This window comes from Heterocephalus glaber, unplaced genomic scaffold, assembly GCF_053883595.1.
Source record: "Heterocephalus glaber isolate CG9 unplaced genomic scaffold, H.glaber_assembly_v1.0 deba00000331, whole genome shotgun sequence".
Taxonomy (NCBI): domain Eukaryota; kingdom Metazoa; phylum Chordata; class Mammalia; order Rodentia; family Bathyergidae; genus Heterocephalus; species Heterocephalus glaber.
This window is the reverse complement of record NW_028258142.1, coordinates 11728421-11752295: the sequence shown is the minus strand read 5'-3', so window position 1 is coordinate 11752295 and position 23875 is coordinate 11728421. Positions and strand designations below refer to the sequence as shown.

At 34.8% G+C, this 23875-nt stretch overlaps 1 protein-coding gene and 1 pseudogene across 2 annotated transcripts in view; both read left to right on the top strand.

Annotated features, from left to right (window-relative positions):
• The window catches only part of Dok6 (docking protein 6), a 500909-nt gene that overhangs the window by 18382 nt on the left and 458652 nt on the right, over positions 1–23875 (top strand). The gene's annotated exons all lie outside the window — the stretch shown is intronic.
• On the top strand, positions 3520–6984 carry LOC110346286 (general transcription factor 3C polypeptide 2 pseudogene; annotated as a pseudogene).

Genomic DNA, 23875 nt, shown 5'->3' with positions numbered 1-23875 from the left:
TCTGTGGCTCACCTTTGACATATGAAAGCAATGCTGTTCAGTGGCCAGATGCAGTTTTTGGGTTCTGTAGGAAGACCGTGATGTTCAGACAGGTGAAGTGACACTGCGTCAGAGGGCTCAGTTCTGTCACCTCGTTTCTAGGGCCCTCTCACAGTGCATGCACTGACTGCACACATTTTTATGGCAATGTATCCAACTCTCACCCTAACAAAGCCTGGTATATCTCTGAGGACATTAACCTAGACAAGGTTGTAATTTTATTTTATTGTATTATTATTATTATTATTATTATTATTATTTGGTACCGGGGATTGAACTCAGGACCTTGCGGTTGCATGGCAGGCCATAGTACCACTGAGCTAAAGCCCTGGCCCCGTAATTTTATTTTTTTTAAATACCATATATAAACTGTGAAGTGCCTATTGACATAGATTTCCTTCAGTGTAGTTTGGAACCATTTAAATTATCTGTTCCAATGCATAGCCCTGCTCAGTGTCTCAATCCCTAATGTTAAAGGTAACGTCACTAATGACCCTTTGGACCTCACTGTTACTTTCTCCGTTGTGTAGGCAGTCTGCCAGCTCTGGAGAGCGGTGATGCATGAATCACTGTAAGTGTACTCAAGATTAAGAAAGTTTCTCATTATTCTTTATTCTTAAATGTGAAAAACCTTTACAGAAATAGTCCTCTATGTAAAAAAATGTAATTCTGAAGTAGGTTTTCTTCCACCTCTTTGATGTTGGTTTTTATGACATCTGATTTTATGATATAAAATGAAATTTCCAATTTCTTTTCACCAACAACTTTATTAGTTTTTGTCTGAAATAACTCTCCACACACTTCTGCTTCGGGAAAACCAGTACTTCAGATTATTAATGTTATTTTAAATCAGAGTTTTCAAGTTTGAATCTCTAAATATCAGAGTACAGTAGAGAGAAAACAGCTTTGGAAAGAGAAACCCGTGGTTACCATTTTCTTGGGTGCTGTTGCTATTCCATAAAATCAATGTCCACTTTAAGCAAATGGTTAAATCCCATAGAATTACTACAAGCAGTAAATAAGAAAAATATCTATCCCGCCTGCACACCATACAGTAGAACCCATTCCCTTTTGCCTGTTGACATTGGTATTTCAAAACACAAATACTGATTTGACTTGTCACAGTGGAGGAGTATCGCCACTTGGGTGCATTTTATATTTCCTTTCACCTGTTGGGGATATGATTTATTTCTTTGAGAAAATGATGATGTGTTGAGATTTATATTTGGTCCAAAGTGGTACATTAAGATAGGTTTTAAGCCACAGGGACTATTTGCTTAAATGTGTTGTAGGCATATTAGTCTGGCAGAATTATCCTCAGTGATTGACACATGTGAAGACATAGGAAGTGTGGAAGTTGCCACAGTGCCAAAGCTTTTTTTTTTTTTTTTTTTTTTTTTTAAGGTGGTACCAGGATTGAACCTAAGGCCTTTGCACAGAACTACATCCTCAGCCCAATTTTTATGCTTTATTTTGAGATAGTGTTTTGTTCAATTGCCCAGGCTGGGCTCAAATTTGCCAGCTTCCTGCCTCACCCTCTCAGAGTTCTGAGATTACAGGCATGAGCCACTACACTGGGCTGGTGATGGTCATGATCACACTTTGCCTTGAGGCTTCCAAGCTTTCTCTCCTGGAGAGAAAGAGCACTGGATCTTCTATCAGACGTAAAGTATCACCTAGGAAAATCGCCTCTTCTGGACCTTTTGTTCTCTAACCCTTTCATGTTTCCAGCCTTTGAAGCACTTCCTCTTCTCATGCTACCTGGGGTTATGTCTGCCTGAGTGGCAGGAATCCACATGGGCCCCTCCCCACTAGAGCTCTTTCTCTCACTTCTTCTCTTCCCCTCTCATTCTCAGCCGGAAGAGTTCTCACAATAATCTGTTTTTGAACATCTTATTATGTTCCCTTCATAATTCTTTAGTCTTGAACGGTAAAGTTTCATTTTCAGTCTTTTTAAGACTTCCCTTGAAATACTCTTGAATTCTAGTCTCACTTTCAAACTCCGGATTTGCATGTTCAAATTTCTGCAAGATATGCCCTCTTGATACTCCTATTACAGTGAATCTAAATGGAACACGTGTTTTCCCCTCCCGAATCAGGTGAACGTATGTAAGTAGCTGTTTTTATTAACACTGCCACTCTTCAGGTTTGTCCAGTATGAGATTTCAGAAAAACAAGACTAACTTCCCCTTTCTCTTACTCCCCACATCTAACCAAATGCCTGATCTTACTGGGACAGTCTTGCAGTGTTTTTGCCATCTTTAGTTTTCTTTCAGTTGAAAATTGTGCTTCTTAACTGAACACTCGAGGGTTGCTGTGGCTTTGTAATGGTTCATTTTACTGCCTGTTCAATTACCCTTGTACTCCTGCTAGATTATTTTTTATTTCAGTTTTGAACATATAATTCCCCTTCTTAAAGTTTTCTATGGTTTCTCATTACCTAGAGGAATAATTAAATTTAAACTAGTAATTCAGAGCTATGTACAATACCTACCATTGTGGTATTTAGTTTTGTAAAAATGCTGTGTTTGAAATATCCTGGAAATTACAGGGAAACATAAACCTCCATGGACAAACTACCCATATTTTACCAACGTTATCCAATACTTTTCTTTGCTTTAATTTTTTAAAGACAAAAATGTTTAGAGTTGAAGCTCCATCTGAAGCTCTTGCTATAATCATACTCAAGAGTTTCATTCGGTGTTTATGTTACTATATAGCCCAAGTTTGTTCATGTCAGTTATTGTGTTGTCCTGTTTTGCATAAATAAATAAAGCACCCTTCCTCCATTAATGGAAATTATATTTGCACTGTTTTTACTATTTCAAAAATGTTTTAAAACCCATTCTTATTGACTGGGTGGGGAGCTCAGTAGTAGAATGCTTGTCTATGAGGCCCTGGGTTTGATTCCTAGCACCACACAAATGAAATAAAACAAAAAACAGTTATATCATTATCCTTGATTGTATATGTATACTTTTCCAGGGTATAGGGACTTAGGTAGAGCTGCTTTTATTTTTCACTTTGCCAGCTATTTTCAGATTATCTTCAAGTAATTGTTCCTATTTTGAAGCCTACAACCATTTAAATGAGCAAACTTTTGTTTTATTACATACTGAGCTACAATTGCTTGTACCAGTTTTTCAAATTATTAAATATTTCATAAATACAAAGTTTTCTTTACAAATTGTTTCTTTACAAATAATTTGCTGTATTTGTTTCAAATTCTTTAAAAGAAATAATGAATAAAATTTAAGCTCACTGGGTATATTAATATAGTTACTTCCAATGTAAACTCATGGTTATGATTTTGTACCCAATTCTACATATCTGAAATTTTTGTATATCTTTAAATAATACATGTTGTTGCTTTGTATAGTTCATTTTGGTTATAAGAATTTTACAATATGTGATTTCCTGTTTTGGCTCGTGATTATGCTGGGGATATTTAGTTGTTTTGATACATATCATTAATGTTCATTCATTTTTTTAACTTTTATTTACTATTGCTTTGTATTATGAGTCCACAATTTATATTCCTATTACAAATATGCAAGAATTCTGTTTGTTAACTTGCTTGAAGATGGGTTTGATTTGATGGGCCTAAGTTGTCCACATAGCTTACTAAATCTTGCTAGTTTGCCAAAGAATGATTCTAAATGCACACTAATGCACACACACACACACACACACACACACACACAATTTGGGGACCTTTCTTTCTGCCTCTTCATCAATACCTGGTAATGTGAGACTTTTTCTTCTTGGGTAATAGATGTTTTAATATTGTGTATCTCTGCCCTTTGTACATGTTTTCATATCTTTGCTGAAGAGTTGATTTTCCTAGTTTCAGGACCATTATACATTTTTCTATGTGATATCTTTTTAAAAATTTTTATGAGAATTTTATCAATATTCAAATATTGATCTTTTATAGTTAAACGCAGTACAGTTAGCATCTCTTAAGTTATGGCTTGCCTTTAAATTTCCTTAAAGTGTCCTGTGTTTTATTATCATTTAAAATTTTAAATCCCATTTTAAATCCCATTTGACTATTCCTTATGACTTGTACTTTTGTGACTAATTTAAGAAGTCACTTCCACCAAAATGACTTTGCCACACAGACAGCCATTTTGGGAGTTGTTGATATATACCCCCTGGGTTGGCTGTGTTGCCTTGAGGGAGGCCAAGCCCTCCCTCCCTCTAATCTACTCTGGTAGATTCTCCTGGAAAAGAAGTGCTACACCAGCTTGGTGTCATGGCCCCATCAGAAACAACTAGTGTGGAGGCTTCCATAGAGATACCTACTCCTTCGCCTGGATTCCAGGACTCTCCTGATAAAAGAAGGCTTCCTTCATAGCAGGAAGGCCTCTTCAGCCTAGAACTGCAAGATCTTTCTTCAGAGTTGTCAAAGGTCTGAAAGCCTAGAACCTCAAACCCTGCCTGGAAGTGAGGTAGTAGGACACAAAAAGCCCCCAAAGGCCCCAACAGTGTAAACCTCCGTCAGCCCCTTTCCTTTCTGGTCTTTTAGATCTACCCATCCTGTGCCTAAGAAAAAAAGTCAAAAGTCCGAGGGAGACCTGCTATTGCTGAAATTATCAAAAGGCCTAGGTCAACCAGGCTCTCCACCTCTAAAGAGGACCCTAAGGACTTTGAGACCTCTCCTGGGGAATGACTTCACTGAAGGGCTGCCCAATTGGCACTTGTGTATCTTCAGAATCTGGCTGAAGAGCTCTCTTCAACCATACTGACTCCTGTGACCTTTCGTAAGAGTGCCATGATGAACCACTATACAAAAACAAAGAAGACCCAGCAACAGGCAGCCTGTCATGGTGAAGAGGATGCTATTGCCCCAGATAGAGACTTTGTTCTCCAGGTTGATGCTGAAGATGAGGCAGAAAGTGAGGCCCCAAGCCATGCCTTACCTGACAATAAGTCTGTAGTGCCCCAAAGCACCTCTGGAGGATCCACTTGGGAAGTGGAAGCCACAGCTGGGGCATGGCTCCCAATGATTTACCCATTTACATTATGGCTCCTGTTTGAATGTACCTCCATCTCACCAAGGACCTCCAAGAACAAAAGCATTCATTTTGTGACTTTGCTGAATGAATTCTTCTAGCCTAGAAGGGATACTCATTATCTGAAATTAAAGTAAGTTCCTAGCTGCCCCAGGAAGATAAGTCTCCATTGTTTTTTTTGTTTTATTTGTTTGTTTGTTTGTTTGTATAATGTGAAGGCCTTTCTGAGGATGTCACACTGTGCTAAATAAATGATTTAACTCAATCTTGGCACATCCAGAGCACTGGGATGTGTCCTTGAAAGGAGGTCTGCTCTGGGGTCTGGACTGGTGCCCATTGCCAGGTAGGTCAGCAGCCTCACAGGATTTTCTCCAGTCCTGATGTGAATGAGACACACCAAGTAGGCCAGCTTCATTCAGGCCCTAGGCTACTGTGACTCTGAGGCCTTGGGGCATTGAAGCTAGAAAGATGTTCTGGAAACAGGGTCCAGTTTGTCTGTGAGACTGATTGTGACCATGGCTACATCTGGGACCTCAGGTTCTGCTCCAGTGCTACAATGGGAACTTCTGGCACCTGTCAGAAGGCTCCTCCCCTGCTCCATGTGGGTCTCTTGGCTCTTGTGTACTCAGATGGGAAGTTGCTACTCTTTAGTCTGCCATATCCCATGTCTGTTTTCTCAGCAGCCCCTAGAAATGATGAACCCCATCATCTGTAAGCTACATCCTCAGCTCTGCCTGGACGGGCTGCAGCTCAAGGCTGTTCACAAGTACATTTCAGCCCAAACCTGGACTCCTATGGATGGCTATTGTCTGGGGAACAGTCATGGCTGGTTTGGATTCATTTCATCCACAGAATCATGTCCCCACTGGGTCACGATAGGCAGTTTGAAAGCTGAGCCCTCTTTAAGATTATTTTCCAGAAGTCCTCCAAAACTAAAGAACTTGGCTTTCCTCCAGCCAGTCCTCACCTTCTGCCCAAGCTCTAGTCTTGGTCCACTTAGGACCCTTGAAATGAAGTCTACTAAAGACAGATGAACTCCATGCACAGATCACGGTGATGGTGCCAAGCCTAGACTCTGACGTCTGCCTTCCCAGAACTCCTTAGATCCTTCTCCTATTGACTTCCATGGTCACAGCCATGGAGAGGAGAGTCACAGAGGGGTTCTCCCTCCACACAGGCTCCTGAGCCTAAAACTAAGGCTCACAAAAATTGCTCAGGCTAGATCCAGGCTTTGGAGTCAAATCGCTCATATTGACCAAGTGGTTAAAGCTAAGTGGTTAAAGCTAAGTAAAAATATTGACTGCTTTTGAGAACACTTGGGAGTTGAGTGTATGAAGAGTCACAAAGAATGTGCACATGAAGGCTCTGACTATATTTCAGGATCCAATGTTACTGCCTTTCCAAACTTCCTCTTCACAGTGACCAACACACAGGTGCAAGAGGATTTTATTGGACTGAAGCTGCTTACAGTACTTCTTTAACTGAGGAATACCATAAACACTACCAATAGCACAGTAGCTTAGCTCTTGCTTGCTCTTGCTTATTAAGTATTCTCAATCACGGGTCACTGGACCCTACTTGAACACTCCTAGGCAGTCATATTTTTAAAATCTTTCTTTATACCAAGCCAGAATATCTCTTAATTTTACTCCTGAGTGACAGGAAATCTAGTAATTGTTTCCTGTGATTACCTTTTTTAGTATTTAACAATAGCTATTACGTGTTTTCAAACTCTTTTTTTCCTGTAGATTAAATATCTTATTTCATCTGTAAAAAAGTCACTCCTTGCTGTAACATAAAATTACTATTTTCTGTCCTGATAATAGAATATTGTAATTGTTTTCACGTATAGATCTGTAATCATATAATTAGTCGTTAATTTTAGGTTTGAGTTTAGGATCTATTTATTCTCATATGAATAAATCATTTTCATCTATATTAAATATTATTAAGGAGCAAATCTATCTTTTCACATTTTCATATACATTTATAATATTTTGTTGGATTTATTCGTGTAGTTTATAGTTTTTGTTCTTATTAATGAAATGTTTTGAACATTTAGATTCTCTAATTGTTTGCTTCTGGTATATGGGAGTGCTATTGTTTTCATATATAATTGACCTAGCATTAATTCACTAATTGAATATTGAATATATTAAGGGCTTGCTCTGTGAAGGTAATGTAGAAGTGGCACAGATACATCAGATCTAGGAGCAGGAACCTCACCTTTCAGGAGCATATCTAACAAGGGCTCAGAATGCAAACATACAGCTACCATGAGGACTCTTAACATTCTCTCTACAAGGGGAAACGGTGGGGAAAATATGAAGGAATCTGCTTTTGAGAGCCAAAGAGTGTCCAGAGAAAAAGACACTTTTCAGTTAGTTCTGATAGAAGAGATGGAGCTCAGATGTGTGTCTATAGGGAGGAACTGCATAGACAGAAGGAGTCACACCAGCAGAGGAAAGGCAGTGGGCTTGTGTATGAAGCACAGGTTCTTCCAGGCCACCTTTGTATAAAGTGCCAGGTTAGGTCAGGGTAAGTAGGTGAGGGTAGCACAGTCATATTTGGACATGGTAGTCTGAGGTAGTTTGGGAAGAACTGGAACCAGAGCTACTCTATAGAAGCAAGGCCAAATAAATGCAAGAGTCACGTGGGCAGCAAGTTTTTATGTATCATATGACTAAGTAAAAATGGATGAAGAGTTTCCCACTTCTGGTTTTTAGATTTTATATTTATATAATAACTTTTTCTTTCAACTCCACTCTCACAGCAGTTTACCATGTGACCTGTCGATTAAAACTGCTTGAGAAACCACCCATTTACAAGCTTCATCCAGATTTCCTAAACATTATGAGGTTTCTGTACATCTTCCTTCCAATTATTTATTGTTCTTAGCTTGTGGTTTGTAGATACTTTTTTCTGCTTTTATCATATTTATATAGTCAAGAAATCAATATATTCTTAATTATTCCACAACCGTGTTTATTTTGTAAATACTTACTAAAATGTATTAACTGAAATTCTGAATTTATAATAAATTATTTTACTTTATTCATTACATCATAAATGCCCTTTTTTTGTTTTCAAAGAAGAATAATTTTAAACAAAGTCTTGAACTAATCTCTGTGTGAATATTTAGTTTTGAGTCAAAGTGATACTAATTTAAAATGTTGAAAATGTTTCTAAATTAAAATCACAAAAAATCACACAAACTATTAAACATATGCTTAGTCATCTGACTGTCTTTCCCCCCTTGACTTTATCTCTATCTGTAGAGGAGTTAGGCAAGGCAGTCTTTAAGATCATTTAAACACTAACATATGATAGTTTGGTATGATATTTATGTTTTCTAAAATTTCTTGAGAAATTTCTTCCTGCCCTAAAACCATAATGATATTTCTATATTTTAGTCTAGTAGCTTAAGATTTTAATTTTCATGGGCAGTCTATCCACATGAAATAGTTCATACTTAACTTAAGATAATGTGTCAGATTTATCTTTTCCACATATTTACCAATCCAGTTTTCTTATCACCATTTGTTAGGAAAGACTTTTTTTTGTCTTTTCTGGTATCGAGAATCAAACTCAGGACCATGCACTTGCCAGGCAGGTGTGGCACCACTGAGCTAAGTCCCCTGGTCTCTTATCACCATTTGTTAACTAGTATATTCTTTTCCATTCATGACAGTGGTACTTTTTTGTATGCCAGATTTCTCTGTCTAGGCTCTATATTCTGTTCTGCTTGCTCATTTGTGTATAAAGAGCCCTCTCTATTCCAAACCACCTTTTCTTTTCTTTCCAAAGGAAGATGGCTAGGATCATCTTTAACCTGTTCCTCTGTCATTTGACATTTAAGGTCTATTTATTACCTTGCATCAAATACTTTGCTGAGATGTTTGCATTGAATTTTAAAATTACAATGAAACATGAGTATTAGACATTATGAAGTACAACTTCTTATTTTATAAATATGGAAGTGGGAGCCAAAAGGTGTAAAGTCAGATCACCTATAGAAAACATTTTGAGTCTATATTCTAGGGGAAGTTATAAGTGATTGAAATTTGGACTATGTTACTGAACACCATGTATCATGATTATATCATTAAAAATAATAAGCTGAAATTCTCAAGAAAATCCATAAAACCATAAATTCAATCAATACCATAATTTATTTAAAAGAATCATAACACACTATTATTTTACCAGATATTCACAACAATTTTTGCACTTTTAAAAATATGATTTGTATCACATTTTGGCTACAAAATGCCCTTTTTTTCTTTTAGTCATTTTGTATCCTTTCCAATATAATGTACTTACCCTTTTTTTAAAGATATTTTCCTTACTGAGGACTTAGCTCAGTGGTTTCACCGCCTGCTGCGCAAGCACAAGGACCCGAGTTTGATCCCCGGTACCAAAAAAAAAAAAGAAGGTATTTTCCCTGTGTTTAGAATGATTAATGGTCTTAAATTAATATACTGTGCTTTTTATACTGAGTGAATAATTATAAAATGTAGGGAATATATTTTATGTAAAAAAGAATATAGATTATAAAATAGACTATTTCTCTGCTAACTACTGCATTGCCTAACTGAGTGCCTATTTGTCACTATACATATCTCTGATGAAATAAATATATTTTAAATTCCATAGTTCATGTGTTCATTCATTCCACATTACTGATTTAACATTTATTTAATTTATGGCAAAATGGTTCTAATCCTCTCAGAGATTTAAAATTTTTACTCTTTCTTGTTCTTTCAGGAAATATTTCACCTATTATAGGAAATTTTATTTTCAGGAATTACAGAATTGATATAAACAATATGAGCTTTGGGTTCCAGAAGGGTTAAGCCCATAACTTTAGAACATCCTCATGTAAAAAAAAAATGACTATTTAGTTCAAAGAGAAAATGAATGAGAAGAAAAATTAGCCTCTTATAGCTCATTTTCTGAATAGAATACCAGAAAAAGTAAAATCCAAATGAGTTGATTAGGATTATCTAATCTGTACAAAAGCAAATCAATTTTAATAACCAACCTCTTGTTCTCTTTTTATATACTCTAAAAAATTAAAACTAAAAATGAAAAGGATTTTCTCAAAGTATCAGAGTGTATATTTTTACCTTGAGGTTGAGAAATAGTTACAATTGTTGCCTTTCATTGTAGATTCATTGTTTACGTTTATAAATGGCATTTCTTTATGGAAACGTAGACCATGCATGAAAAACATCTCCAAAATCAAAGTTTAGTTATGTTACCTCTTGCTATCCACAAGTGAAAGCATTTGTGACACCAAGCCTGACATAGCCTGGGCAACTCTGATCTAAGAGATCAGTTACTAAGTTATTAAGAGATAACTTGCCTATTCAAGCTAGCCATGAGAGAATTGAGGACTTGTATCAGACTTTTTTTGTTTGGGTTTATTTTTTTGGTACTGGGAATCGAACTCAGGACCTTGTGCTTACGAGGCAAGCGGCAGAACCACTGAGCTAAATCCCCAGCCCTGTATCAGACTTTTTACAGGATATATGTTTTAATTATTTGCTCTATCTTTTGTTTCAAAAAATTTTTGTTGGAATCTTAAATTTCGCCTTAGGACTGTTTATTTAAGAAGTCATAAGATCATTTCTGGAGCATTAATTTATCTCTGTTAATTGAGGATATAAGAGAAGTTCTACTGAAAAATCTTTAAAATATTTTGGGAAAAAATTGATCCTATTCTGTTTCTACACATAAATGATTTGTTTTACTAATTACTCAGTGTTCCTAACATTCTAGCAGTTTAACATGATTTTTTTTCTTTCCTTATTGCATGAGCATCATTTATATTTCTATCAAAATTATAGTCTTTTGGACTTTTGTTTATACTAATCATTAACCCTTAAATATATGTTGAAACCCACAATTTTTGCAATCAGACTTACATTCAACAGAAACAACTATTTCCACATTGATTTTGTTATAAGGAAAATATCGAATTGTTCTGTTTGTTTCTATTGATATCTCTCTCTCTCTCTCTCTCTCCATATATTTATGTATTTTCCTTATTAGTAGAGCATATGATCTCCCTCCTCTTCGATCACACTCACAATGCATTTATAACTTCTACTGATTTTTTTCATTCTTATAATTGTAATTTCTAAGACTTAGTGTAACTATTAAAACTCAGAAAAGTTAAAGTTTTCATTTAAATAAAAAATATGGGACTCATTGTTCTTATCTCTGAATTTTTCCAGTGAAAAACTGGTTAAACTGTTGATTATGATCATGAAACACTCATTATTACTATTAATAAATTGACCATTTTCATCTAATAAATTTTGTTTTTTTGGAAAAAGACCATGAAAGCTAGCTCAGTGCATATAGGGTTATGCAACTACTTCTGAAATAAATGCAAGTGATAGGTGGATGTTTGCCAACATTGCCTTCCAAAGATTTTAACTAACATAAAAGTTTATTCTGTAGAAGGAAAATTGTAGCTATTTGTTCTACCTTGTGTTTGAGAGTCTGGGACTGATTTGATTATAATGGAAAAGAAATAGCCATTGTGCCCTAAAAGTCTTAGATTGTCTACATCAATCCTCTTATTGGTTTAACATCCAGATTAGGAATATTAATTAAGCCTGCATCTTCAGTGTAGGTATTCTGAAAAGAACACTAGTTAATGTTGGGATCTTGATTACTTATATAGAGCTCAGATTTAAGATACAGAATAGTTCTATCTACTTTTGCTTTTCAAATTATTTTTTGGAGAGCAAGAGTTTATTCTCTTCAAAATGTAAAACTTTACTTTCTTTGATTATAAACATAAATTGTTCTTTTCAAAATAAAAATAACATGCACTGTATTTTTGTGTGTGTGTCTCTGTGTGTGTGTGTGTGTGTGTGTGTGTGAAATCGGGGATTGAATTGAGGACCTTGTGCTTGCCAGACAGGCGCTGGCACCACTGAGCTAAACCTCCAGCCCTTAAAATTCAGTCATAAAACATGAGAAATTAGAGACATTTATAGCTAAATGGATGCACATTGAGGTGATACTCTTAAGTGAAATAATAAATAGGACACACATGTGTAAATACCAAATAGTTTCTCTAGTGTGAGAAACTGAAAGTGTAAATAAGGACTAAAAGGTAAAATAGATAATGTGAAATAGAAAGAAAATGTGCAAAGGGGAAGGGGAAGTGGGAGGGGTAGGGGAAAGGAAAGAAGGGAATGGAATTAATATGAGAAAATGAAAAAATGGAAACAAAAAAATAAATAAAATGAAATAAAATAAAAATCACACAAAATAGAAAACTATAAAGTTGTACCTACTCACTATTTGCCCACTTCCTCATAAGAAGTGTTATTATTTTTTGGATGAATCTAGCTAGATGTTTTTCACTCTCTAGGTGAATGCTTATGTTTTTATTTTGCAAAAATAAAATATATGTATTATTTCATAGGTTTTGTGAACCTGCTGTTTGTAGGTTTTCTCTACCCAAAAATAAATCATTAATGATTTTGAATATCTATTGTTCTAACACCATGAAAAATAAAAAGTATCCATCCTGACAGTCAGGTTAATTGAGTCATTGGAGTGGAAAAACTGCAACAAAGACATTTTAGCAGTTCTTATAAAACTAAAGAAAATGTAGACTTATTATAATGTTTTGGGGGGATGCTGCACTTTAAGTAAAATGTAAATGAAACAGTTCTTGTGGAAGGCCTAAAGCAGAACTATTTAAAGGGGTCGACATCAGGTCTGGACTATACTGAAAACTCAGGGTTCTTTTTCCATAGGAAAACCAACATTGAGATAGTGAAGAGGTACTGTGTCCAGAAACCCCTTAAAATATCTAAATCTCTACATCTCAGTGAAAATTCACTATTGCTTCTCTGAGTCAAAAAAACAAAACAAAACACAAAAAACACAACTTAGCAACTCCAGAAAAGAGTGGGACACATTGTACTTATAATTTCAAACATCAGGCTGGGGATTTAGCTCAGTGGTTCTGGCACCTGCCTCACAAGTGCAAGGTCCCAAATTCGATCCCCGGTACCAAAAATAAAAAATAAAAACGAAAAAACAAACTACATATAATTTCAAACATCGAAATTTCTGACAGCAAACAAGGTTTCTTAGTGAGTACTACTCACTTGCAAAAGGGCATCTTTATGCTACTCTTGGTTCTGTGCATCCTACAGGGAAATGGGGATTCTGTTAATTTTGCCTCTGGCTTTATCCATCTTTTATTCTAGCCCAGTGAATGGAAGATCATTACAGACCAAGCTAATTTGTATTTTTTCGCAATAAATGAAAAGGTGTACAATTTTTGATGGGTATGATTTATGAGTATTATATCTTATATACTACTGTTGGACTTCCTCCATCTCACAACTTATAAGCAGAATTGTTGCTTCAAACTTACATATTTGGTATATTAATTTCAGATATATTTAGGCTTACATAAAAGTTACAAAAATTATACCAAGAATTCTCCATGCCCTTTAGTCTTCTTTCCTTTGTGTTAATTTCTTATATAAACATATTTCAGTATTTCAACAAGGTTATATTATATAAAATTAATCTTATTTATGGTTTTGCTAGTTATATAATAACCACAGGCAACAGTAATACATTTAATGTTGTTAATGCCTATAAATTCATGTTCAAAGTTTACAAATTTAAACTATGCTGTTACAAGAAAAAGGAAAAGAAATACTGTCAGTGGAAGAAAATAAAATTTTATTTAAAGCATAAATTAATTCAATTAAAAATCCTTCACTAAAATACTTTCATGTATTTGGTTTGATCTGTATAATATGACTTAATTGAGCTAAAGAATTGGCTCCTATGATTTCCTAATTGAGGTAAAGGGACTGGGCATTATAATTTTTGGCATGCTCTGTGTTACTAAATCAAGGCTTTAAGGCTGGGAACATGTCTGGTTAACCTCAAAATAAAGCGATTGCCTTGTTTTAATAGTTTTGATTATTCTTAAGTCATATTATTAAAACCATGATGTAGCTAAAAACACAGGCTATCCTCTACTGATTTAGTCTAATTCAAAGATCTTGATTCTGTGTGCTGTCCTGGGTTTGAACCTAGTTTGACTCAGTATATTAGTACCATTTTAATTAATGCTTAAATTAAGCTAGAATGCCTCCATGGTTTCTAGGAGATCAGTTAGTGCTGCATTTGCTGATGGTAATTGACCGTGGCCTCCACTTGAGGAACATGCAATAAAATAGTCTAAGAAGGCAAGTTTCAGTTTTTCTCTGAATTTTGTTTTTCTGAGATTCAGTGAAGTATTTTAAAATGTTTTATTCTTCAATTGAATGGCAAAAAAACCCAGTTTTGACTTTTGAAAAAGCTTCCTCTCAGATATTTTGGAAGAATCATTGGCATATTGCCACAAAAATGGTGGGAAGTTCAGAGATAGTTTTCAAGTGATCAACATATTTTTATTGCATGAAATTTTGTAAGTTAATTATGATCTAATGAAAATATACTTCAACTAAAACATCAGGCCCAAATTACCTGAAATAAAGATAAAACTCATAATCCAATTTTCCTACTGTACTTAAAAGTGTAATGCAGTAAGCACATTGCTGAAATTTCAGCTCTGAGTAGGAATGTGAAAGGTTCAATGTACATGTAGTGTTGTTGTTGTTGTTGTTATTGTTTTCTTGTTTTGTTTCATTTTTAGTTGTGGTACTGAGTATTGAATCCAGTCTTTACTCTGTATCCCTAACCAATCCCCTTTTCCTTTTGAGACAGAGTCTTGCTAGGTCATTAAATTCCCCATGTTGACCTTGAACATGTGATCCTCCTGTCTCAGCCTCACAGAGTGCTGGAATTACAAGTGGGCACTGCCATGCTTGGCTCTTGTGCATGCAACTTTATAGACTTTGCCCTGCCTATATCATCTGTACCTGTGGCAAAAAAGGAGGAAACCCAGATACTCTTTCTTTTTAGAAGATACAGAATATAAATTCCTTGGGAAGAAGTGTGGAGTGTTTCACATTTATAGCATAAAATTAACAGAACATAAATAAAGAACAAAAATAATTTCACATTTAGAAATTTGGTGTGTGTGTGCCTTTATGTGTGTGCATTTCTATGTACTTTTTCACTTTAGATATTCTACATACTGTATTTTCTATTCACACATAACTTTTCCAGTGGGGATAGTCCTACTTTTCATTGTACTTTTCAAGTATTTCTTACTGACTTTTAGACTTATTATCTGAGCATAATTGTACCACATTATGAAAACATCAGCAGAATCTAGAACCCCTCCTGGGATAAGTGGCACATGGGTTCATAATTAGACAGAGCTGTGTTTGAAACGTTTTCCAATTTTTCATTCATTCCTCGGGTATCTGTTGACTTCTTGTCCTCTTTGAATTCTTTTCTATTAATTTGTCTGCCAGGTGCTCCCCATGTGATCTTGGATAAGCTCCTTACACACTTTGCTCTTTAAACTCCTCATTGGAAAAATAAGGAGAATAATTTTTTCCCCTTCAATCTAGGTTGAGACTCAAATAAAATGAAAGAAACTGGCATGCTCTTTGTATGTAAGGAGTTCATGGGGATTTGCATGTGGAAAGTGTATTGGTACCGCTCTGGGGAGTTCCACAGGTTAGAGAGTGAAGAAGGTCCAGTTGGTAGAGGAGAAGCTAGCCCATTCTGGGGTTGTGATTGTGGTTGCAGGCCCTCATGAGCTCTGAAGCTGTGATGCCCCTGTGGAGCTGCCCCAGATTGAGGCCAAGCAGCCAGTCTGCATTTCTGTATCTGTCAGTCACTAGCTTCAGGTTGTTCCCTTCCCCATCAATATCCCAAGGTTTCATGTTGGTGTAATCATCCATTTATCACAAATTTATTTAAGCTTGGCACTCTATTGGAGATATAAAGACAGATAAGACATAGACTTTTCATTCCATTCCAAATGAAATGAACAGATAAATTGATCTAGTATATAAGTTTGTGTGATTTTGTGCAGTTCACAATAAAAATAGAAGTAAGTCCTATAATTTATGGTACCATAGCAAAGGGAATTTCCAGTAGATTGTGGACTCAGACTAGGAAATGATTCTTTAAATATTCCTTAAGGATATGGATCTTGAACCGAAGTATTACAGTTGTAATCATTTAACAATAGGATATATTTTGCGAAATGCATTTCAGGCAATTTCCTCATTGTGTGAACAAAAGAGTAGGCACTTCCACAAATTTGGATGACTGCAACATCATCAGGTGATATAATCTTATGGAAGCACCATTGTATATGCAGTCTATCCTTAACAAAATGTCTTTATGCACTGCACGACTCTATTTCTCCAGTCTTGATGAATGATGAAATCATAAGAAGTTCAGGAGATTGAACAGCACTAAATATATTTCCACATCAATGAATGTATTTTTAAAAAACCTTTAAACTGTTTGTTTTTGTTTGAATATTTCCAGTTTATTATTTTATTTTTAAAGACTATATAAACAAAACTATATAAATACATTTTTCGCTGAGCATTTTTCTGTCAGGTTTTTTGTTTCATTGCCTAAAAGTGGATCTACTTTTTTCTTTCTTTCTTTCTTTCTTTCTTTCTCTTTCTTCCTTTCTTTTTGGTTTATGTGTTCTTTTCTTTAAATATATAGGAATTATATTTAAGATAATGTCCCTTTATGCCCTTATATAAAAACTGAATAAAAACATTTTAGGGGCCAGGTATTTAGCTCAGTGGTTTCGCTGCCTTCTGCGCAAGCGCAAGAACCTGAGTTCGATCCCCAGTACCTAAAAAAAAAACATTTTAAATTCTCCTTTTGTTCTTAATGTTTGTGGCATTCCAACTGAAGTTTTAAAATTTGCGTTATGAGTTATAATTTATTCTCATGTCTTTCAAAATTTTACTTCTAGTATTTTATTTGTTTACTTTTTATTTGACATGCAATGTTTGTGTGTGTGTGTGTGTATATATATATATATATATATTTTAAGAGTAGGGAAAATTTATTGAAATAAATCTTCTAAGCTTAAGACAGAAGGGAGACCAGAATGTGGGTTGCCCCTAATGTTTGTATATTTATATGGAGTTCATTTTTTTCCATTAATTTTATTGGTACATTTTAGGTATACAATACAGTTACATTCATCATTGGGATCTTGGACCTTTATATGATGTATCTTGGTTCGTATTTTTCCCCATTCCCCTGCCTTCCCTTCACCTCCAATTCCCCTACTCCTTTAGACGTTTTATTCCTATTTCAAAATATCCATTATACATTAGATGGGGTTCAGTTTTGAATCCAAGTGACATCTCCATCTTGAAATCTGTATTTTGATACATAACTGGGTTAGCTGGAATTTATTCTTTGGATGGTTGCAAGAAGATATTAACAGAAGTAGCAGTTGTGTCCTGTGACTTATAGTATATTTAGGAACATTGGTCTAGTGCTTTTATACTTGCAGAATGACTCAAGGCTGAGTGTGCTGCTGGGGTTACAGTCTTTTACACTGTCTCCTCGCATTTACTGCATCTGTGGAGGAGCTTGTTCTCTAATTACTTAACTTTTCTATAGAAATTGCTGCCTCTTCAGGGATTTCTGTTCTTTTAAAAAAATTTTTTTCTTGTTCACCGTAACGATGAGACATGATGAACACGGAACAAATACAGTCTCTACGTAAAATTGTATTGTTTGATTGAAGCCTTAATAGATGTACTCAGAGAGTGGGTAGTGAATTTCAGCAGCTTCATGAAACATTTCAAATCCCACTATTTGATTCTCAGTAGCCTAAGTAAAATTGGTTGCCCACTTTAAGCTTTTGGAATTACAACAGGAGATATGAAAATTAAACTTTCCAAATTACTTCTCAATTCTTCCTGACTCTTGGTAAAATTCTTGGATTTTTGCTTGTTTGAACTTACATTAACTCAGTCCTTACAGCTGACAAAATAATCTCTATCTCAATACTAAATGAAGTTAATATGATATTATGCTCATTATTAAAATACTTTGTTATTGCTAAAAATTTGACCATAAAGGTAGAGAAGTATGTCAAATATTCTATAATAACAGTGTTTAGCTATTCAAATTCAATAACAAGGTCATTCTTCCCCCATCCATCTTTTCCTCAAAGATTGCATATGTTTTTTGCAGGCATTTTCCTTTGAGGATTTTAATTCTTTCATACTTTTTGAACATTTTTGCAGTCAAACACATTAGAAGGCAAGAGAATATATAGTCAATAGGGCATCTCTGAGAATGATATATATTGTTATTCAATCTGATTGTGAATTGCTCATTTTGAACTATATTTCTTAGGGAAAAAAATTTAAAACTGTACTATATCTACCCCCTAGTGACTCACTCAGTCAAAGTGCATAGAAAACGTAAATACAAAAGGTATTTCTGAATGAGATAATTATTTTTAGTACACCAGAACATGTCCTGGGAACTACAGTAATAAATGTAGATAAAAATATATTCTTTTTTTTTTTTTTGAGGATATCAGCAGCCAGGTTGCTCTGAATAATTGTTCATGCAACAGCTGTTGCTTTGTGACAAACACTACAGGTGTCTTGTGGTACAAAGAAATGGCTCAGTGGTAGAAGTAAAAGCCCTGATGGGCATAATGTAGCATAGGGTGTGATATATGCCTCAAGGAAGACACAATAAAGCATTTTGAATATTGAGAGAAAAGAACAAATTGTTCTTGATGGAAGGAAGGCAGAGTTCAGAAAAATACTTTAGAAGGGAGATAATATTTAAGCTGTGGATTAAAATACTGTTTCCCTGGAATATGCTGAGATAGAGTAAGATAACAAAATAAAAAAGTCAGAGGATTTGAATAACATTAGATTGTGCACAAATCCTGAGTTATTATTTTGCCTTGTGTTTTTGTTTGTTTGTTTAAGCTGTTAATGATTTTTTACTTGGTTTATTTTCTGTCCTTAAAAAGTTGCTCATTTTAAGAACAATAATATTATTTGAAATTATTTTTATATTTAAGGATCTTTAAAGATTTTTAATATCCTTTTAAAATTATTTTCACCAATAGAAATTTGATTTGTTCTCTGCATTTTACATGCTGCTTATTGTGCTGAAGATGTTTGCATTTTTGCCTTGTAACACATGTAATCTTTAATTATACTTCTTTGTGAATGTTCTAGTAGTGTCTCTTTGCCTCCTAATTATGAGTTTCATGACATTAGGGACCATTTCTTGTTTTTCAGTATGTTCTTGTATTGCAAAACTATTGTGCAGGTGCACAATAGATCCTTGTTGAATTGATGCACAAAAAAGCAAAAATGAATGTTACTGTATACACTTTATTTAAAAAAAGGTTTTTCATCAGACATAAAGAAGGTACAAAAAGGGCAGCTTAACTCACAAAAAATACATCAGTTGATTTAGATCCTGAATTTATGTTTTTCAAAGTAAAAGAATTACATTTGTATGGCACCTATATGACCCAGTTATTGCCCTTCTGGGCATATTTTAGAAAGAGTTAAAAACATCATACCACAGTAATATAGGAACACCTATGTTTATAGCAGCACACTATATAATAGCTAAATCTTGGAAACATCTCATATGCTGATCAACAGATGAGTGGATAAAGAAAATGTAGTATTTATATACAATGGAGTACTACTCTGCCATAAAGAGGATAAACTTGAATAATTTGTAGGAAAATGGATACACTGTAAGAACATAATCTTAAGTGAAATAAATCAGATATATAAGTTTAAATATTGCATTTTTCTCTTGTGTGAGAAACCCAAAGGCCAAATGAGCATAATGGGGGATAGATATTGGGAAGTAGGAAGCACATGTTCAATTGGGAAAGGAGACAAAAGAGAGGGGAGGGGAGAGGGAAGGAAAGGAAAAGGGAAAAAAAAGAGAATGGAAGGAAAAAATGAAAACAAAGCTTTTGTAGATGGGAGGAGAAGGAGAGTTTAAGGGAGGGGAGGGCAATGGGAAAAATTAAGATGCATTATGTACAGATACAATTCCCTATGATGAATGTGATCAATTTGACAAATATGTACAAAATAAAATAAAGTTTACAAAGAAACAAAAGTGTTATGATATTATTATAGATTCCCAGGGTCTCCTCTCTTTGGACATAGGAATTACTGTTTTTAACATGGGAAAACCTGAACCTGTATATACTTCTTGTATCCTAAAACAGAGTAACTAACAAAGTGTCATAATTGTTCTGGTCCTTATCAATTCTGTTATCTGATGTTGCTCCAGAGCATAAACTCTGCACAACTTCAGTGCCATTCAGACTTGTGTCAGCAGCATTTTCTTTTGCTGCTTTCTACTCCTTGTGCTATATGCTCTGGCCACACTGAATTACTTGCTGTCACCTCTCTATCTTGCCTCAAGAAGTTGTTGATATTGCTCCTTAGGGGCCGGGGATTTAGCTCAGTGGTTTCACCACCTGCTGCACAAGAACAAGGACCCCAGTTCGATCCCCAGTACCAAAAAAAAAAAAAAAAAGGAATTAGTGATATTGCTCCCTAGCTGTAGGCCTGCAACACTCCTACTATTGAATTTTGCTGGACTACATACTCCTTTCCTGTGGTGGCTATGGTTTTCCTAATCCAGTGCAGAGGGCAAATCTATGTTCTTCCCTAACCAACCTGTGTATGCTCTGTGCTTATGCTTAGCACACTCCACATGTAAAGCCTGCTATACCTGCTATACACTGCTCAATGAAACACAGGATGGGCTACCTCCCCCCCTCTCTCTTTCTCTCTATGTCTTTCTGTCTATATATACACACACACACACACACACACACACACACACACACACACACACACTGCACAATGCCACATACACATAAAAAAATAAATGATAGTAAAGTTATCTCTTCTTGCAAAGCAACTAGAGAAATACATAAAATGTGAGTTTTAAGATGGATTTAGACAATTTCAAGGAAATGGCTGTGATCATGGAAGGTGAAATTCAGTAGACAACATACAGTTTTTAAAGTTATATTATGTTTTGGGGGATATTATACCCATTCTTTTAGCCTAGACCAGTTCTCTTCCAATGTATGAATGGTATTTCAAGGTACTAATGTGGGGATATTTCATGATGGGTGGATATTGGAAAAGAACAAAAAAAAATTGTGGATTTTGTGGATATAAGAACTCATTGCCTTAGCAATTATGCAAAAAGGGACATTATATGGAGATTATTCAATGCATTGTTGTTTTCCAAGAATGCATTTCCTGATCACCCAACCCCACAAATAAACTATGCCTATTTTAAAATTGTGTCTTTGGGGTTTACTTCAGTGGCATTTAGTATGTTCACTGTGCTGTGCAACTGTCATGTCTATCTAGTTCCATAACACCTCCAACTTTGTTTTTGTCACAATTGTCTTGAATATTGGGCATTATTAATCCATATGAATATTGGATTAGGTTTTCAATTTTTTTTTTGCAAAAGGTGACTGAAAATTTTTTAGCAATTGTATTGATTTTATAATCACTGATAGGGGTGGACTATTTCCATATTAATAATATTATGTATTCCAATTTATTTATTACAATCTGTTCTGATGTGTTTTGGCAATATTTTGCAGTTTCAGTGTATAAGTATTGCACCTCTTGAGTTAAAGTTATTCCTATGTATTAGGTTCTTTTTTGTGCTACTATGAATGATATTCCATATTTGGTTTCATTTTCAGATAATCCATTATGTGTACATGGCTATATAATTGGTTTTGGCATTTTGAACGTATATTCTGCCACATTGCTGAATTTACTTAGTTTAAGTTCTGATAGTTTGTGTGTGCATTTTTAAGTTTTTTATTTACAAAAATCAAAAAAGTATGATCAAACGATATAATTCTTAAATTTTTAAAAAATATGTTACACTAAAAGACACTTTGCCATTAATCCCTCTCAGAATACTTCCTCTCACTTTAAACACATACGTCTCATCTTTCTTGCCACTTTTTGAAGAAATTCTAGAAGTTGTCTTTTATGAATATCTTGAGCTCTGTTTTCTGGCTGCTTTGTTGTCTTGAGTCAATTCCAAATGTTTATGTTCCATAATAATTTTGACTTTGAGAAAAGCCAAGAGTTGCACATTGTGAGGTCTAGTGAATAAGGTGGATGAGGACACACTATAATGTTTTTATGAACCTCATCTTTTGTTATATGGGACAGCAGGACTCATTAGATTTCAACCACACCTTGTTAAGATGCTGAAGAAAACTTCCAAAACTGTTTTAGAAAATGGCCAGAATGATGAGATAAGTATGTTTGAAGCAAGGGAGAAGAGTGTTTTGAAGGAAAATAATGTCAATGTTTGTTTTACCTTAGTAATTTTTTTTTTGAGAGAGGGTCTCACTATGTAGCTCAGGCTGGCCTTGAACTAACTATATATCCCAGGCTGGCCTCAAACTTGTGGCAATCCTCCTGCTTCAGCCTCCTGACTGCTGAGATAATAGGTGTGCGCCTCCATGCCCAGCTTACTTTAGTGAATTTTTACACTTGATCTTAGCCAAAAGGCCAAGAAGTGATTTTAGTGAATTTTAAAAATGTAAATATGTACCATATTTTTGTTCATACCACAGAAGTGATTAGGACAATTTTCCTCTTTCCCAATTGCGTTCTTTGATTTATTTTTCTGGCCAGTACTTTGATTAGAACCAGTACTAGTACAATGTTGAAAAGAAGTGACTAAAGTTTTCATCATTATCTTGTTTCTAAACTTAGAGCAAAGATTTTCAATCTATTGCCTTAAATATGTTTCCTATGGGTTTTTCATAAATGGTTTCCATCAGACTGATGAAGTTTCCTTCTATTCCTAGTTCATTGAATGTTTTATTAACACAACAGAGCTTGGGATTTGTCAAATGCACTTTTTGTATCAATTGAGAAAACTGTGTGAATTTGTTTCTTTTATCCATTATGATGCATTACTTTGATAGATCATAATATATTGAGCATATTTGTATTGCTAAAAGTAAATCCCACTTGGCTATGGCATTTTTTCAATATGTAATTGGGTCCAATTTGCTACTATTTTTGAAGATTTTTTCCATCATTTTTCACAAGAAATATTGGTCTATAGTTTTCTTATGAAATATTTATTTGACATAGGTGTCAAATTATATATCAAGAATATATTAGGAGTGTTCTCTCTTGCTTTTCTATTACTTAGAAAAATTGGAAAAGTGTTGGTGTTACTATTTGTCAGAAAGGTTTATAGAATACACCAATGAAACCATCTGATTTAGGACTTTTCTTTGGGGGTGGGTAGTATTGATGACTGATTCAGTTTTTTAACCAGCTATGCATTTGTTAACATTTTCTACTTCTTCAGTCAGTTGGTATGGTTTGTGCTTTGTCCATTTCATTTTGGTTTCTTAATATTTTTACTATATAATTGTGTGTAATGTCTTTTGTAAACCTTCTTATATCTATGAGGTCTGTAGTAATGTCTTCACTTTCATTACTGATTTTAATAATGTGGATCTTCTTCTGTCCTTTATTTTCAGTGTATCTGAAAGTTTGTTAGTTTTACTCATATCATTTTCAGAAACCAGCTTTAGATTTTGTTGATCCTCTCCATTGCTTTTAATTTATCCCCATTCTGATTCTCAACTTCCTTTCTTCTGTATTCCTTCAGTGCTTAGTCGGGCCCTTTACAGCTCTGCCTTGCCTTTCACTTCTCATGTAGAGTCTGAAGGTGAGCTGGTGGTGAGGGCTGAGCTTACTCTGTGCTCTTTCTAGAGTATGTGTACAGCCATGGACATGGATTTAGTCTTCTTAATTCATCAGAGTACTCTGAATTTT